Below are 10,985 nucleotides of genomic sequence, written 5' to 3' on the forward strand. Positions count from 1 at the left end.
ATTTGCATTGGAATGAGGTGGGGTACTTGGGGCAGGTGAGTCAGGACCTAAAGGGCTATAAAAAAGTGCATACACTTTGACCCAGCAATATCAGCTCTAGGGCTTGTCAACCTGAAAGTTTTGTTAAAGGAAGCCAACAAGCTAGGTGATATGTAAATTCAGATTATTTATTCCCTTAAAGCTAGTGGATACATACATGTATAGGGCCAGACCAAATCTGACTGCCCTGAACAGAAGAATGAGAAGGTTTAAATACATTTTTAGAAGAGTCCCAACTCAGCATGTCTGTGTTACTCAATTTAAGATCTCCATTTATAACTAAACATAGTATGAGAAAAGGAATTTTCTTAATTAAATAGGTGGTAAACACAATAAGATAAGAGAGTTGACAAGGTGTCAATTGAAATTACAACCCAGGATCTCTGTGTTTAATCTACCATTAACATGCCATAACATAGTATATATCCATAAAATATTAAGGTAAGGAAAAGTCACATTATTCAAGAAAGTGTCCCAGGTTAAGGGTCTCATCCTTAATGACTATAGGCAGAGGAAAGAATGCTCTTAAGTCAGCCCCATCTGTCCTTGTTGACATAGGAAGAGCTAATCTCTGAGCATACTCCGATAACAAAGAGGTGGTTAGGTCCAGGCTCTTCTGGTTGATTAGTTCAGGCTCTAGCCCTTATTGAGGTTATTAAATTGTATTAAATGATTATCAAGTCATAAGACCTGAGTTCAAATCCAGCCTCAGATACTACCTAACTGTGTGACCCTGGACAAGTCATTTTATCATGTTTGCTTCAGTTCCTCATCTGTGAAACAGGACCACACTGGAGAAGGAAATGGCAAACCACTCCAGGATCTTTGCTGAGAATATCCTGTGAAGTCTGTCCATGGATTCATGAAGAGTTGGACCACTGAATGACCTAACCACAACATGAGTTATTACTGCCATAGAATCAGAAGAATTATTGGCGCTGGAGAGGATCTTGGAGACCAGGTCATTCTGCTGCTGTCCTCAATTCAACATATCTAAAGCAGGGAAATACCATCTTTCCTTCTTCAATGACTCCTCTTTTTATTTATTATTTATTTTTCCACAGTTACATCTAAAATCAATTTTTAACATTTGTTTTTAGAACTTTCAATTCCAAATTAACCTCTTCCCCCCTTCCTACCCCCCTTAATGAGAAGACAAGCAAATCCATATAGGTTATATATGTGTAGTCATGCAAAACATGTCTAGAATAGTCATGTTGTGAAAGCAAACACAGACAAAAAAACTCAGGAAAAATAAAGTGAAAAAAAATGCTTCAACCTCTATTCAGACACCATCAGTTCTTTCTCTGGGAATGGATAGGATTTTTCATCCTCGGTCTTTCAGAGTTGTCATGGATCACTGTATTGGTAAGAATAGCTAAGTCATTCACAGCTGATCATCTCACAACATTCCTGTTGCTTTGTACCCAGGTCATTTCTCTTCGCATCAACCCAAACAAATCTTTCCAGGTTTTTCTGAGAGCATCCCTCTCATCATCTCTTATAGTACAATAGTGTTCCATCATAACTACATACCACAATTTATCCAGTCATTCCCCAACCAAGGGCATCCCCTCAACTTCTAATTCTTTATCTCCAGAAAAGAGCTGCTATAAATATATTTGTATGTACAGATCCTTTTCCTGTTTGGTTTTTATCTCTTTGACGTACAGACCTAGTAGTGGTATTGCTAGGTAAAATGGTATACTTAGTTTTATAGCCCTTTGGGCATATTTCCAAGTTGCTCTATAGAAAGGTTTAATCAATTCACAACTCCAACAACAGTACATTAATGTCTCATTTTTCTCACTTCCCCTCCACCATTTGAATGACTCCTCTTTTAAACCTTCCCACTTCTATCAGGGTTTCTTGTGTTGTTCAGTTGACTCTTCATGACCTCATTTGGGCTTTCTTGGCACAGATACTGGAGTGCTTTGTCATTTCCTTCTCTAGCTCATTTCACAGATAAGGAACTGAGGCAAACAGGGTGAAGTGACTTGGTGAGGATCACACAGCTGAGTGTCTGAGGCTAGATTTGAACTCAGGAAGATGAGTCTTCCTGACTCCAGGGCCATCACTGTGTCCACTGTGCCACCTAGTGACTGACCTTCAAATGTACCACCAGCCTTCTCATTAACCAGGTTCACAATATTGCACCACCAGGTCCTGGCTTAGTGCCTGGTACACAATAGGTCAAGAAGTCAACCAGCATTTGCTACATCCTTGTTGTTTGCTTGCTTGAATTACAGATGCTGGACCTGCCTGTTTTCCAGCTAAGGGGAAAGACTGAAACTGGTTTAAGTCCATGTTGCAGAAACATTTTATCATGTGGACCTTTGTTTCTCCAACTCCAACTTGGCATTTGGGGCCCATCTTGCAACTCATGCGTGACAGTTCTGATTTGTTGTGGCATTTTGCTAGCTGACTTGCTGCAGTCTTCCATGTCTTGGCCTCCCCTGATAGTGCATTTGGACAAAGTATCCTGCTTTACCCTGGGCATGAGGACTTCACTGTCAAGATGATCTAAGGTTAGAACACTGGGCAAGTGCTTCACCCACCCTGAATCCAAAGATAAGACCTAGCTCCACTCAGATGATCAGGAGGGAATGTCTCCCTTCCCTTGCTTTGGAGACAGGAGAGAATCCCCCATCTTCCCTTCAGGGCTGAGTAAGAATGCCATTGCTGTCAACATCATGAGGGCATCACCCCAGAGAAACTATAAACACCCCCTCAAATCCCTGGTGGGTGCACCATTTACCAACATTTCAGGCCTTTTAGACTGTCTGTCCCTCTCATCTGATGCCCAGAGAGCCTCTGCTTTGTTCTACAGGGCTCATCTAACCCCCATATGGGATGCCCCTGGGTCCTGACCCTAACCTTTCCCCTCCTTTTCCTTGTTCCCATTTAGCTTTTGCTCCTGCTGTGCCCTATCTGCCTGCAGACCAGAGCAACCTATCATTAAATGGCAGTACCTGTGCCATGCACTAATCAAGCTGCCTGTAATGACTCCTGGAACTGTCCCTTCCTGGCAGAATCTGACTGAAACCAGCTGGATAGTAACAAGTCAAGGTAGACCCCAAGTATCTCCCTTTAGTTCTTGAGCCACTGACCAAGCTGCGTCTTAGGGTTGCTGGCAGCCATGAGGACTGGGTCACTGTTTCAGTGAGAGGGAAGGTGGCTGCCCAGATCATCCTGAGAAGCTTGGCACTCATTCAAGACTTGAATTCAGGGTAGAGGGTCTCAGGCCATGCCTAAGAGATATGGAACTCCTTTTAAATCCATGAGTACTGACCAAGGCTGTGACTAGGTCTTCTGGAAGCCATACCTTAATGGGCACGGTTCCCTGCCCTTGCTGAAGAGAGCAGGGCCAGGGCCTGAACCACAGGCCTCAGCCACAGGGATCCCTCCCTGCGCCTTAGATTTATGAGCCACAGACCAGAGCCAGGCTGGGCTTCTGGCTTACTGTGCCAGGTGGTAGGGAAGTCTTCTTCTGTTGTGCTCTAGGTGAGGCTCACACTCAATAGCAACACAGTTCATGAAGAGGAGTCTGATGGGAAGAGAAGCAGGATCAAGGTCAAGCCTAGGGGCCATAATAGTGGCTGGGTTCCAGTTAGGAGTAAACAGCATTGGGGTGCAAAGGGAGAGGTGGTGTAGGCTCCCCAGAACTGCAGTCATTGGCTTCATCTGTTGGCAAGTAGGGGCCACCTGCTGAGGGAAGATCATGAGCAAAGACACAGGGCTGGGGGTGGGGGCGGGTCAGCAGGCAGAGTTTTGGAAGGGGGAGACATGCTTCTGGCAGGAAGTTTTAATTTACTGGAGAGCACCTGGTCTGAGGGAGGATGACCCCCATTGGCACTGCTGGGTTACAGACCAGGTTCTAGGTCTGAGGATCATGGTGCCATCTGAGGGAAGGCACACGGTATCAGGGTGACTATTGATTGCCCTCATTGTCAGGGAGGCTTGCTCACATGGCCATCTGGAGTTACAATCTAATAAGCTTTTGGCTCACACCAAACCTGAAGCAGACCTACAGTGGAGCCTATGGGAAAGGTCAAACAAGAATGTGTTGTCTCACCCCCACTAAAAAGTCCCAGCAAGTAGAGGCAACACTGGCTGTGTGTAAGGATGCCATGCAAATGTGTTGGACCAGTCCTTGTTACATGGCACTGCTTACCAACTGAAAGTATCCAGCCAGAAAATGAAATCAAGATCCTGGGAGAGACAGAAACCCCGCCTCTTAATCACTGCCTTTGCCCCTACACACAGATAGGGCACACATACACAGACAGAGACACACACTTGTAATGTTAAGCAGGGTGGGGACTTTTTTTTTTTAACTATTTTCTCTTTTAGAATACTAAAGTAATCCAGTTCTTTGATTAAGCCTTGCTAGGTCCTAAACCTCAGGCCCACATCCTTTTGTTGATTAGGTGTGAAGCCTCCTCACCCTGAGAAGGGTATATAAACTCAGTGTTTGGTTTGGACCTCTCACTCACTGCAAAAGTGTCCTGTGATTCCATTAGATGAGACTCTGGGCCGTTGTTAAGAGACCCCAGCCTTGAAAAAACCCAAATGTTGGTGTTTCTGTGGTAACTATGTATCGCTATGGATAGACTGGTTTCTGTTGTTGGCTGTTTATAGTGTCTCTGTCTGTAATTTCTGTTTGTATTTGCCCCGAAGTTCAAGGGGCTAATCTTTTCCTCCTGGACCAAGTGAATGATATGTGTATATTTGATTAAAGTGAGATTATAAACCCTTTAAAGTACTTTCCTTAGAAAAACAGATCAAAGAACCTGTGCTGGCCAGCTCTTGTTGCTGGTCTTGTTGGGCCTTACACTTCCCCAGCTGCTGCAAGCAGCATTGTTGTAATAAAATGGTTTCTCTCTCTCTCTCTCTCTCTCTCTCTCTCTCTCTCTCTCTCTCTCTCTCTCTCTCTCTTTCACACACACACACACACACACACACACACACACACACACACACATGCGCGTGCGGACACACACACATAATTATGGTAGTGAGGGGAACTAGAGGGACAAAGGGGAGGCAGCCTGGAAGCTGAGTCAGGATACCCAGTTCAGCTCCTTCAGAACCTTCAGGTATTAGGGACCTGTTCTTGGAGAGGAGATAGGGACCATCAACCAGGGACATAAAGCACATGACTTGCACCAGTGACCATTACGAAATTCACCCTTTAGGTGCATGCACTGATTCACCAATAAATAGTGGGCAACTGGGTGGTACAGTGGAGTCAGGAAGACTTATCTTCCTGAATTCAAATCTGTTCTCAGACTCCTACTCGCTGTGTGACTCTGGGAAAGTCACTTCACCCTGTTAGGTACACTTTCATTACTTGGGAGAAGAAAAGGGCAAACCCCTCAAATATCTGTTCCAGGAAAACTCTAAATGGGGTCATGAAGAGTCTGACATGACTAAAACAACTGAAGAACACAAGAACATTTATTGACCTGTGTGTTGGCAAACAAAAATGGGCTCCTTAGCACTTAGTCAACAAGTGCCCTTGACTAGTTTGGCTTTTTCCCCTGAACTGAATGCTGTTTGTATGTTGGACTGGAGGTAAGCTTGTCGGCCCCTTCACCTTGCTTCCCTTGCTTAAGCTGATGGAAAGAACCTGTGCTTTCCTGGTCAACCCCTTCACCTTGCTTAAGCAGATTGAAAGAACCTGTGCTTTCCCTGGCGTACCTTACACCCCCGCAGAAGCTGGATGGTTAAAAACAGCTTCTGTTGGATCCAGAGGCAGCCACAGCTGAAGCAGGAGCTGCCAGTGGCAGAGCTGACTACGGGGAGGAAGCTGAACAAGGACTTCAGGCCAGTGGGTAATCTTTTACCATAGAGAGGAAGCATGATTTTGCTTTACACAATAATGCTTCTCTGTAGCCTCCTGGTTACTCTTCAAGGCGTACTTATTGGGCCTGGAAGCTTTTTGATCATATATCAAAATGGGGTTGCTGGTTCATGGGTGGTTACTGTGGAGCCTAAATATATGTTTTGATTCTTCTGCCTTCTACTTTGAGTGTTTCTTATATCCGGCGGTTCCGAAACCTTTCAGACATATATATGATCCTCTTTGAGATTATAAACTCTGCCCTCCTAATACAACCTGCAGTGAACAAATACTGGCAAGTGACTGAGAAAGTGGAGGAGCCCAAACCTAGAGGAAGCCTGGGTCAGCACTCATGGAGTTCAAAAGAGACGAGTTTCCCTATGTCTGTGAGGATTGATTAAGCTTTTGTTTCCACAGCATGGTTATGGTAACTTTGTTGCAGAAGATGACAGTGGGGGGATGTTGATTATTCATCAACATATCTAAATGAGGGTTCCCCTTTTCTTTGTTCTCTGTTTTTTTTTTCCTGTGTAAAAAAAATGCCAGGCCAGGTGAAGCTGCTTTAAGAATGAGGTACTTTGCGGGGCAGAGCCATGATGGTGGCTGGAAAGCAGGGACTTCCCTAAAGCTCTCCCCCAGGACCCTCCAAACACCTATAAAAATGGCTCTGAATAAATTCTAGAGCTGCAGAACCCACGACATAGCAGAGGGAAGCAGGGCTCTAGCCCAGGACAGCCTGGATGGTCACTGTGTAAGGTCTATCACACTGTGCTGGGAGCAGACAGCAGCAGAGCCCAGGGTGGGCCGACCCCTGACCAACCAGACCAGGAGCTGGGCGGAACAGGCCTTAGCACCCTGAATCAGTGGGCTGTGGCAGGTACCAGACTTCTCAACCCAGAAAAACAAAGACAACAGAGAAGGTTAGTGGGAAAAAACTTCAGGGACAGAGTGAAAGGATTTTGCGGTTCGGCCATCTCCTTGTTGGGGGGAGGGGCAGAGGTTGTGCAGCTCTGAGGCTGCTTACAGAGCTACAGCTGCAGATCCTTCCAAACCCAGGCCCACCTGGTGGGAAATTAAGTGGCAGATCAGAGCTGGAGTGCAGAGCCTGCTTAAGATCTGAGTTTCAGCCCTCATTGGTGGTTCTTGGGGGAGGAGGAGCACTGGTGTGGCAGAGCTTGCTATGGAGAAATAGCTCTAAAAACAATAGCGCAGCCCTCAAGCTTGGGACAAAGTACTCTCTACTCTACAAGCAGTCATACCCTGACAAAAAGCTCAAGGGTCAAGTAGTTGGCTGGGAACATGAACTGGCAGTGAAAACGGACTCAGATTCAGACTCAGACTTTGGAATCTTTCTTTGGTGACAAAAAAGACCAAAACATACAGCCAGAAGAAGTCAACAAAGTCAAAGACCCTACATCAAAAGTGTCCAAGAAAAACATGTACTGGTCTCAGGCCGTGGAAGAGCTCAAAAAGGATTTGGAAAAGCAAGTTAGAGAAGTAGAGGAAAATTGGGAAGAGAAATGAGAGTGATGTGAGAAAACCATGAAAAACAAGTCAATGACTTGCTAAAGGAGACCCAAAATAACACTGAAGAAATAACACCTTAAAAAATAGACTAACTCAAATGGCAAAAGAGCTCCAAAAAGCCAATGAGGAGAAGAATGCCTTGAAAGACAGAATTAGCCAAATGGAAAAGGAGGTCCAAAAGACCACTGAAGAAAATACTACCTTCAAAATTAGATTAGAGCAAGTGGAAGCTAGTGACTGTTTCAACAATCTGGGTAGCAGTTTCTGTGGGGGTATAAGATTCACCCACAGCCAGCACCCAGAAAGCTGCCAACAGCACAGGTTCTTCTGATCTGCTTAAGCAAGGGAAGCAAGGTGAAGGGTTTGACAAGCTTACTTTTAATTCAGCATTCAAATACTATTCAGTTAGTTCAGGGGAAAAAGCCAGCACTCTGAACTTCAAAACAAAATGCAAACAAATTACAAACATCAACAGACTTTGTCTGATTCAATCCCAACACATAGTTACCAGAGTTCAACAAAATCTCCACATCCGGGTTTACAAGCTGGAGGGCTCCTTAGTTACAGCTGCCCAGAGTCTCCTCATCAACACCATCTCCAGAGCCCCACACAAATGGCTCTGTCCTCCCTTACAGGGCTTCAGACATCATCAAACATCATCCGAATCACCAGAGCTCAGGCTCTGGTGATTGGTTCTTGAGTTGGCCCCTCCCCTTAGGACCCTGGGAGGTTCACATCCACATGGATTATGTTAACACCTAATGGGTTTGAGCCTGGGGCTTAGCACCTAGTAAAGCTCACCGAGGTAAATTGAGTCACTCAAAGAAAACAAAGGCCATTCTGGTTACAGTGAGTTGATGAGAAATCAAGATCTTATAAAACAGAACCAAAGGAATGAAAAAAGGAAAGACAATGCGAAATATCTCATTGGAAAAACCACTGACCTGGAAAATAGATCCAGGAGAGATAATTTAAAAATCATTGGACTATCTGAAAGCCATGATCAAGAAAAAGGCCTAGATATCATCTTTCAAGAAATTATCAAGGAGAACTGCCCTGATATTCTAGAGCCAGAGTATAGAAAATAGAAATTGAAAGAATCTACTGAACGCCTCCTGAAAAAGATCCGAAAAGAAAACTCCTAGGAATATTGTTGCCAAATTCCAGAGCTCCCAGATCAAGGAGAAAATACTGCAAGCAGCCAGAAAGAAACAATTTGAGTATTGTGAAACACAATCAGAATAACCCAAGATCTAGCAGCTTCTACATTAAGGGATCAAAGGGCTTGGAATATGATATTCCAGAGGTCAAAGGAGCTAGGATTAAAGCCAAGAATCACCTACCCAGCAAAACTGAGTATAATGCTCCAAGGCAAAATATTGACTTTCAATAAAATAGAGGACTTTTAAGCTTTCTCAGTGAAAAGACCAGAGCTGAATAGAAAATCTGACTTTCAAATACAACAATCAAGAGAAGCATGAAAAGGTAAACAGGAAAGGGAAATCATAAGGGACTTATTAAAGTTGAACTGTTTTGTTTACATTCCTACATGGAAAGATGATGTGTGTAATTCATGAGACCTTTCTCAGTATTAGGGTAGCTGAAGGGAATGTACATCTAGAGAGGAGAGAGACAGAGGGCACAGGGTGAGTTGAATATGAAGGGATGATATCTAAAAAAAAAAATCAGTTAAGGGATGAGAAAGGAATATATTGTGAGAGGGAGAAAGGGAAAGATAGAATGGGGCAAATTATCTTACATAAAAGTGCCAAGAAAAAGCAGTTCTGTATGAAGGGAAGAGGGGGCAGGTGAGGGGGCATGAATGAATCTTGCTCTCATCGGATTTGACTTGAGGAGGGAATAACATATACACTCAATTGGGTATCTTACCCCACGGGAAAAAAGGAGGAAGGAGATAAAAAATGGGGGAAGGTAGAAGGGAGGGCGGATAAGGGGAGGAGGTAATCAAAGCAAACACTTTTGTAAAGGGACAGGGTCAAGGGAGAAAATTGAATAAAGGGGGACTGGATAGGAGGGAACAAAATATAGTTAGTCTTTCACAACATGAGTATTGTGGAAGGGTTTTGCATAATGATACGCATGTGACCTATGTTGAATTGCTTGCCTTCTTAGGGAGGGTGGGTGGGGAGGGAAGAGGGGAAAGAATTTGTAACTCAAAGTTTTAAAAGCAGATGTTCAAAGTTGTCTTTGCATGCAACTGGGAAATAAAATAGGCAATGGGGCTTAGAAATCTATCTTACCCTAGAAGGAAGTAAGGGAAAAGGGGGGGGGGTGGGGCGTGGGGTGACAGAAGGGTGGGCTGACTGGGGAATGGTGTAATCAGAGTAATGCCATCTTGGAGTAGGGGGAGGGTAGAAATGGGGAGAAAATTTGTAATTCAAAATCTTGTGGAAAGCAACACTGAAAACTAAAATATTAAATAAATAATAATTTAAAACAAACAAATAAATAGTAAAATTAAAAAGAATGCGGTCCATTAACTCTAGGCACCTTTCAGATAATGGGACCTCCATTGTGGATATCTTGGGCTGAATCCTCAACTCACATTTTCTGTCAATCCTCTTTTGCAAGAAAACAACCTTTTTCATCCTATGGAAATCATAAGTCAGAATGATGCCACCATCCTGAGAGGGAGATTATTCTAAAAAGATTAAAAATAATGAAAGGCTTATGGCCTCAGGCAAGGGCCTCATCTGGTGGAAAGATCTGAGGAGAGTTCAAGGGGGCTCCCACAGTCTAAACCCCTCAGTTAGAATGCCGGTCCTCTCTTAGAATCCCTGTGTTCCTTTGAAAAATTCTAAATAAGCTCTTTAATTCACAACTGAGCAGTAAGGTTTACCACCAAACCAACAATATACATATTGACAATCTTTTCAGATTGTTTGAAGCCCAGCAAGATCCAAAGCCTGTATTAATCAACCAAACTGCTTTACTTTGCTCTAAAAATGCCCTTTCCTGTGTCAGCAACTTCAAAGACCAGATGAGGTTGACAAGGAGTGTTTTTCCTCTTGGTGACAGGATGTCTGCAACCAGAAGAGTGGCATTTCTCTTTCCTTGGTATCTTAGGGCCATGTGCATATACAGGAAAAACACAAACATCTTGGCATCCTAATTTCCAAGAGACACGACTTTGTCAATTGTCTTGTCAATTTGTAACACATACAGAGACCACAGGTCTGAGGGACACAAACATCCTGACTTGTGATTGTTCTGAAATGTATTTAAAGTTGTTCATTCTTTTGTCAGACAGTCAGACTTATGTTTTGGCTCCGTGCAGAGTGTATCTGCTAACTTTAAGGGAATAAACGATATGAATTTGTAATCTCCTAGCCTGTTCGCCTCCTTTAATCACACTTTCAGGTCCACTATACATACCACACGCACACGTGTATATATCTATATTTTCTCTATCTTCTTGCTTTTGGCTTCATTTTCATCTACGACCTTTCCCTCCCCGTTTCCAATTCAGCTAACGAGAACCAAGATCAATACCCACTGGGCTCCACTACTAAATTCTGTGTCATTCTATGCCTAAGGCCCCATTCCCCAGCCC

The sequence above is a fragment of the Trichosurus vulpecula genome, chromosome 2 (genome assembly GCF_011100635.1).
Source record: "Trichosurus vulpecula isolate mTriVul1 chromosome 2, mTriVul1.pri, whole genome shotgun sequence".
NCBI lineage: Eukaryota > Metazoa > Chordata > Mammalia > Diprotodontia > Phalangeridae > Trichosurus > Trichosurus vulpecula.